Source organism: Triticum dicoccoides, chromosome 7A (genome assembly GCF_002162155.2).
Source record: "Triticum dicoccoides isolate Atlit2015 ecotype Zavitan chromosome 7A, WEW_v2.0, whole genome shotgun sequence".
Lineage (NCBI taxonomy): Eukaryota > Viridiplantae > Streptophyta > Magnoliopsida > Poales > Poaceae > Triticum > Triticum dicoccoides.
In genome coordinates this window covers 308,258,381-308,266,860 of record NC_041392.1, presented here as the reverse complement: position 1 = coordinate 308,266,860, position 8,480 = coordinate 308,258,381, and positions in this window count along the sequence as shown.

The following is an 8,480-nucleotide window of genomic DNA, read 5'->3' as shown; positions in this document are numbered from 1 at the left end:
CTTAGCTGCAGTCTAGTACTCGCCTAAGTTCAAAAAATCCTACCGAGTGGTGAGGAACCCTCACACTCGGGGGCTTAGTTGTAGTCCAGTACTCGCCTAAGTTTGAAAAATCCTAGTGAGTGGTGAGCAACCCTCACACTCGGGGGCTTAGCTGCAGTCCAGTACTCGCCTAAGTTTGAAAAATCCTACCGAGTGGTGAGCAAGCCTCTCACTCGGGGGCTTAGCTGCAGTCCAGTACTCACCTAAGTTTGAAAAATCCTACCGAGTGGTGAGCAACCCTCTCACTCGGGGACTTAGCTGCAGTCCAGTACTTGCCTAAGTTTGAAACACATCCCCATCCGCAAGGATGACAAGGTGCAGGTCGACTGTAACGTTCTCTTCGGAGCTGCGCCACAAATACAACGTGTGATCCATCCTTATCCGCAAGGACGACGAGGTGCAGGTCGACTGTAACCTTCTCTTCGGAGCTGCGCCACAAATACAACGTGCGCTCCATCCTTATCTGCAAGGACGACGAGGTGCAGGTCGACTGTAACCTTCTCTTCGGAGTTGCGCCACAATTATAACATGTGCTCCATCCTGATCCGCAAGGACGACAAGGTACAGGTCGACTGGGACCTCCTCCTCAGATCTGCATCTCAAGTACAAAGACTATTCCGAGTGAAGAAAAATTTCCACTCAAAGGAGAATACAAGCATACGCAGAGATAAACCAAGTTCAGATAAAATCTTAAGGTTCCAGTGCACGGATTAAATTACTCGGGCATTAGGCCCAAAGGAGTTTAACGGATACAAAATCACTCGGCATTCCGAGGAAAATTTAAGGCGAGGCATAAAGTTTGTTCACTCCGCAGGAGGAGGGCTTGCAGGCTCGACGAACTCGTCCAGATCAATCACGTCAGCAATTCGAGTGGCAGCAACAATGAAGGTTTCCATGAATGATCGAAAGTCATGCCTCTTGGTATTGGAAACTTTGATTGCTGCCAGCTTCTCTTCTTGGGTTTCCTTGCAGTGGACATGAACCAGTGACAGAGCCATGTCAGCACCACATTGAGCATAAGACTTTTTCCATTCTTGCACTCGGCCAGGGACCACATTGACTCGACTCATCAGAGACTCGAGATCATTTTGAAGCATCACCCTTGGCCAGAGTGCTGTATCAATGCGCGACACAGCCACCTTCAAGCGAGCAAGGTAGCTCGTAACATTGGCAACACGGGATTCCAGTCGAAGCACGTTCATAGCAGCATCATCACCGATGGGAGAAAGGACAGCGTCCAGACCTGTCTAGACCCGCCCAGTCTCTTCTTCAAAGTTTTGATAGAATTCTACAAACCTGAAGAAATAATGAGTCGACGAATGCCTGACGAATCGACGACAGTTAAACAGTCGAACAAAGGGAAATACCTTCAAGCATAAGGAACAACTTTTTGGCGAGTGCCCCCAGATAAGCCTCTAGGTCATTTCTCTTACGAGAAATGCCTTCAATCTTCTCGTTCAGAGCAACTTTGTCCTTCTTCAAACAGGTCGCTTCTTTGTTGTCCTCGGTGAGAGATGCCTTTAGCTTGGCGTTGTCTTCCTCCAGTGCTTCGACTAAAGCCAGCTTCTTGTCAGCAAGTGCGGTCTTTTTATTAGCCTCCTTCTATGCAGCTGCAAGGTCAAGATCCTTTGGCGCCAAGGCTTGCTTCATTTTCTCTGAAGAATGTGCACTCGGGTCAAGGAAATGAACGAAGAGATAATTCGAGAGATGGTCAAGATAAACAGTCGACAGGTCGTTACCTTCCGTACCAGCTACTTCATCTCAAGCCTTTTCCAAGTTTTGATTGGCGAGTTCCAAATCAAGGATGAGTTGCCTTTGCTTTTCCTCGAATTCAGCGAACTTGGAGATAAGCTCACAGGATTTCTATAGTCGGCAAAAGATACATCAATGGACAAGATCAAAGATCATTCGCTTCCGAGTGAATAGAACTCTAAGACTACTGCAGAATCAAATATTCTACAGTAGTCTCGGGGACTACACCCAGTGGGTGCACTTATCGTGCCCCCACGGGTTTCTACTCGACATGGCCTGCCCAGATTGAGTATAAAAAAGGATGAGAGAAAGACATACTCATACCCCAACCGACTGCCAGCAGTCGACTGCAGTCTCGGGGACTACACCCAGTGGGTGCACTTAGCGTGCCCCCACTGGTTCGGATTCCACTCGACATGGCCCGCCCAGACCGAGTGGAAGAATGAAACAATAAGACATCAAACACCCAGTGGGTGCGCAGATGCGAAGTGCAGAATAATAGGAAGTTGCACGGAGAAAAGTTTTCAGGTAGCATATCCTAACAGAACAAGCAACAAGATAAGAGTTCAGTCAGAAGCCAACTTACCTGTACATTGGCTCGAAGGGCCGCACTGGCGTCATAAGCAGCCTGACTATTTTCATGCACCACCTTCACTTGCTCCATCATTATGCCATCTTGGCAAATGGCTTCTGCGACGGCGTCGGCCTGGCTTTCTGGAACATGTTGAGTGGTAAAGAATGGGGTTGATGGTGCGGTCGCGGTAGCTTGAAGTTCCGAGACATGAGGCTGGCTAGTTGAAGCAAACACTGGTGTAGTCGATGATGTAGGGCGTTCACTTGATACTAGAGCAGTGAAAGTAACAGAAGCCCAAGTCGCATCTTTAGGCAGTTGGGTCACTAGTTCTGCCACCGGCACCGATTGGGACGCCTTGCCAGTTGATGCCTTCTTACTCCTCCTAGGCCTCAGCGGCACGTCCTCGTCATCATCCGGAAGATCAATGACATGAGGAGGAGCTGCAAAGAAGAGTTAGTTGTTGGAATTCAGTTGGTCAACAAAATGGCTGAGAAAGGAAAGGCAAGTTTGCAAAAATCATACCCGGGTTAGAAGTGACCGTGTCTTCTACGCCTTCGTCATCATCCCTGTAGGCAGAAGTCCCAGAAGTGGCAGCTCTGCAAGTTTCAAGATTCAATCGGACAAATGAGAAAGAGAGTCGACAGCATAAATCCTTGATTGAAAAGTGGAGACAAGACACTTACGCAGAAGCGACGGGGACGTCAATCTTGACCTTGGGCAGGGCCTTCCGAGGCTTTGGTTCTGTAATCTTTTGCTGCTTCGGGGCCTTCTCAGTCAGCACAAGGGAAGAAGTCCGAGTGCGCTTGGAAGTTTGCCCGGTCGACCTAGCTACTTCTCCACGGACACTCGCCGGGTCGTGCTTATGTTTTGAACGCTTTTTAGTGCGAGGCGGTGACTCAACTTCCTCACCGCTGCTCGAGTCCTCGCTTTCCTCCTCCTCTTCCCCTTCGTCAGATTGCCAATCCATGCTTTCACCTCCACTCGCCCCCCCTTCCAGGTCCTGCTCCTGTTCTCCGTTGGGCATCGAGTACATCTCAATGAGAGCCTGGAAGACAACAAGAAGAACAAACGTATGTCGATTGGCAAAAAGCAATTACAAATGTTCTTAATCTTAGTTAGGCGGCTCATAATGGCAAAGAACACAATTTGCAACTGGGTGCCTTCCCAAGTTTCTCAGCTCGTGCTCAACGACTATTAAGAACAAGGCCTTCTGCCGGCTCAGGAAGAGATTGGCTGGCGAGCTGCCCAAGGTGACGATGTTCCCCGACCCAGTGAAGGAGAAGTCGCCGTCTTTGTAGATCATCTTCTTAGAGGCTTCTCTCTGCCTGGATCAAAATTCTTCCAGGACTTTTTAGTTTTTTTGAATATTCATCCCCAAGATCTTGGACCAAACTCCATATCCAACCTCTGCTAGTTCCAAGTTTTCTATGAGGTGTATCTGCAAATGGAGTCCACTGTTCCCCTCTTCAAGGATTTTTTCTACATCAATCGTCAGATAGAGTTTGCTGATGGCCCAAGCCTGGAACTCAGCGGGGTCTCAATCTAGAGGCGGAGAGATGGTTCCTTTCCTCCAGCCACTCTACCAAGTCATCCTAAGGTATGGATTAAAACTTGGTTTTATTGCAAGAACACAGCTCCAGCCAATGAAAACCCCTTACCGGGTTACAGAGTTAGCCGTCTTCCAATGGACTTTGACCTCCCAAGTTGGGTTATTCCCTTGGAGAATCATGCCCTTGAGTCGCCAGCCTAACTTAATGTGCAATTATTCAGGTGACTCAACAGATGCTCAACGGAATAGCTCTGATAACTTAGAGGCTAATGAAATCAACAAAGTTATGAAGAAGCTACTTAGGGAGACCCAGGAGTGCTGCAACAAGACGTGGATGCAACCGTTCTTCAAAATTAACCTACCTCCTCCGGTTAGTATACATATAACCATTTGTCTGGCTTATCAATCCTTGCTTATCTGGATATCTCACTTGTTAGCCTTGTTCAACTATGTAGGCCAGCTCCCCATTCTAGAAGAGGAAGAAAACACAGGCAAGCAAGTCTAAAACTACACCGACTCAAAGGAAGAATAAATCTGCTGCTGTGAATGAGCCGGTAGCATAGGGCGAGTCACCAGCAGCTGATAATCAGTCGGAGGTAGAACTTGACTCCCTTGGCCATATCTTTATTAAACTTGCTGATGCCTCTTACTCTCAGGGTGATGCTGTAACAAGCCGGGCCGATAACGATGAGGTAATTTCCATCTCTTCCGACTCAGAACCCTTGTCTCAAAAGAAAACAAGGCAGGTCATTCGGAAAGTAAATTTTTCTCATCCCGCCATTTACTTGGACCCAAACTTTCTTTTGAAGACAACACAACATGAGTCAAGGCGCCAAACTCGGAGCGGCTCTGAAGAGATGCTGGCCGGCTTATCTCATGAACCATCTACCCGCAGGTGATGTAACGAGGTGCCACACAGTCCAACTTATTCTCTTTGCCAAGCCGGCCTTACCAGGCAGCCTCTTAACCCTTCTGATTTGAATTATCAGGAGTCGCCACCATCTTCAGGAGACTCGTCCTCCACTCAATTGTTGGCTTTGGTTATAAACCCTCGGTAAATAATTTTATCAGGTGTTTTTTGGCAGCTTAACATAATTACTAGTATGTGTCTTTGAGTATGCCATCTTGACGCTAAGGCCAAGGCTAAAGCTAAGAAGAGAAAGAATGGCGGGTCATCAACCAACCCTGAGATACCTGAATCAAAGGACCAGACATTGATAACCCCCGAGGTCCATACTGGAAATTGTGAAGATCATCATGATGATCAAGTTGAACTGTCCCAACAAGATGAACCGGTCGATACTGAGGAAATGGATGTTGAGGCTAATCCGGTGGATAACCTGTTGGTGTACAAAAGTAGGGGCCTTCTGTACCCCTTTACTTGTGCACGGGCAGTTGTAGCCACACCCGCGACCACGCTTGGCGGGGTCGAGGAAGCGAAGATACAAGACTAACCGAGCAGCACTGAAGCCAGAGGTGCAAAGAGCAAAGGGACAAGATGGGTTTCCCTCGGCAAGAGCCTTGTTAGGGACAACCTACGCTGCCCCGACAAGAGCCTTGTCGGGGCAACTTTCCTAACACCATCCAGACCGCCACCTTTGAGTCTGAGAATTATGACGCCATCGACAACGTCAAGATCAAGGCTCTGGAGCGCCTGCATGGTGGCATGCAGATCTTTGTGATGAACATAGGCCTGCAAGACTGGGTAAGAACCAGAAGACGAAGGCCCTCGGCAAGATCCTTGCTGGGGACGACCACAGAAACGCGGCAAGACCCTTGCCAGGACCCCGGCAAGACCCTTGCCGGGGATATCTGTGGGGCCACAGCGAGGCACATGCCTACCAAGGCTCCACTGCCCCATGGCCGTTCTGACGCAGCAGCCAGCCAGCCAAATAGGCACACACCTACGTGGCAGCATGCAGCTTCTAGGCCAACTAGGCGAGCACCTGCGTGGTGGCATGTAGATCTTCATGAAGACTCTGTCACCGCACCAGCACAACAGCCAGCCAGCCAGCCAGTGTGGCGCTGCATGCCTCATCAGCTTGGACGCGCGTCGATGCAAGGCGAGGCGGCGATAGATGAGACGAGCTTCCTTGCCGTCCCCGATAAAGCAAGAGGACATGTCGGCAGCACACTAAATGTGTTTTGTCCCATGATGTCAGGGATAGACTTGTACACTGTAGACACTTTCCACCTCCTGTGTGCCGCTGTGGCAGCCCCTTTGACATATAAAAGGAGGCCCGAGGCATACTGAGAAAGGATTCAGAATTTTTGGGCTAGGAGGCACCGCATCTAGTTCAAGAACTCAAGAACACAAAATATACACCAAAGCACGCATCGCCTGCGGCCCGAACCTGGATAAAAATTCCCCGCGTTGATCTTCTAAACCCGCTCTTTCCACAGGCCCGCACCCTGTTAACCGTAGTAGGGATTCCCTATGATCCCATAGGTGTCGTTTTCCCCAACATCTTTGGCACGCCAGGTAGGGGGGGCAAGCTATGAAAATCTGGTTTCAAAGTTAGCACATCGGCTACGTCATCACCATGGCCCCCAAGAAGAAGGGGATCACAGTGATCAGGTCGTCCGAAGCCAACCCGTCCGCACCAGCACGGGCGAGCGACGAAGTGGCCACGGACGGCGTCAGAGGCGCAGCCCGCGAGCATCCATGACACTCTGGCAATCGGAGCCAGGCGAGCGGTGTCGTTCGGGTCCAAGATGACGAGCCACACGCTGCTGGGCCCCGAGGGCGGGGCAGTGCTTCCCATGGGCAGCGGGGCGACCTCCCGGACGCCCTAGCCGGTGTACGCGCCGCGACCTCCCCAGGCCGCGTGCGATGAACAACACCGTGACGCCGGCGCCCCCGGGCGCCGCCGCGGGAAGAGCCCTTTGCGTCACTTTCAGAATGCACCAGGCCGGCGTGCGCGCCTGGAAGTTGACGGAGGCGGCGTGCGACCACGAGACCATGATAGAGCTCCTTCTAACATGGTTAGCAGCCGGAGCGTGTCACGGTCCATGCAGCTTTCGCTGACACCCATGCCAGCAGAAGCGTTGGAGCACGTGCAACTGCTCCTCGACTTTCCTCCTGCTGCGGAGAAGCTCGTCGAGTGGAGATCCGGAGCCTCATCAGCTTCGCCAACAAAGATGAGCTGCAGTTAGCGGGACCCTTGTGCCGGCGTACTGTAGAGCTGGTGCACGTCGGAGGTGGGATGACCAGGGGTGCTGCGACCACAGTGCACTCTCCTCCCCCACGCCAGCAACAGCAGCCGCTGACTCGTTGGGCCAACGCCTGTGACAATGTTTCCATGGCGTCATCCAAGCCGCGAACCCGCTGCGACCAACGTCGAGTTCTTCGAGAGCGAGCCCAGGAGGATGCTCGAACCACCATCGAGCGACGGCGGGAAGCACGCCAACAGCCAGATCGGCGTGCAGGGCCTACTATGGACCACCCAACGCCTGGGGGACTCCGGCGACCTGCCTTACGAGGTGGGTTGTCCAGCCTTAACCCGAGAGCTGCGACAGTTCCAGTGGCCCTCCCATTGCACGTTCAAGCCTGATGTTGGGGAAAAGTACAACGTCAAGACTCACCCGTCAGAGTTCCTCAACATCTACACCATCGCGATGCAAGCCGCCGGGGCTCGCGACGACAAGGTGCTCGCCAACCACTTTCAGTTGGCGCTTAAACCCAACGTCATGTCATGGTTGATGCACCTGCCAGTGGATTTTATCTCTTCTTGGTCAGATCTGTGCCATGAGTTTGTTGGCGCCTTTATCGGAGGCCACCAAGCTCCTGGCCAGGCAAGTGATCTGCATGTCATCCCCCAGAAGGAGGGCGAGACCCTGCGCAAATACATACAAAGGTTCATCCGTGTACAGTACACCATCCCAGATGTTAACCCCGCTGCTGTCATCAGTGCATTCCATCAAAATGTACGCAACCACAAGATGCGTGAAGAGCTGGCGATGAACAAGGTTAAGGATGTAGCCGAACTTCATGTTCTGGCTGATAGATGTGCTCGGGCTGAGGAAGGAAGGAAGTACTCCGGCGAGGACGCCAGCGCGGAAACCGACTCCATGGATGAAGACGCCATCACCCCGATGAAGAAGGGCCGACGCCACAACAGGAAGCGCAAGGGAAAGACTGTGCTTGCCGTTGAGGGATCCGGCGTCCCCGGCGCCGCCAAGAAGGCCAAGGCAGATGACCCCGGCAAGGAAGTTGCCGGGTGCGCCGCCTGTCGGGCCTTGGCGGCTGTCGACAAGTGAGGAGGCTCCGACAAGCAGTACTGCAAGATCCATCGCACCAAGAGCCATGACCTCCAAAACTGCCGATAGGTTGAGCTGCTTGCATAAAAGCAGAAAGTTGAATATGGAAGGCGGGACAAGGAGAAGGGTCAGGATGGTGCTGAGGGGTCTGGCATGAAGCTTGGTGGCTAAGGAGGTCGCCGCCACAAGGATAATCAACAAGAGAGGCCTGCTTGGGGCCATGATAAGGAGGAAGATGATGATCATGATGGGGACTATGAGTTCGGCGAGCATGAGTTCCAGAAAGCTATGGAGGCCATGTGCGTC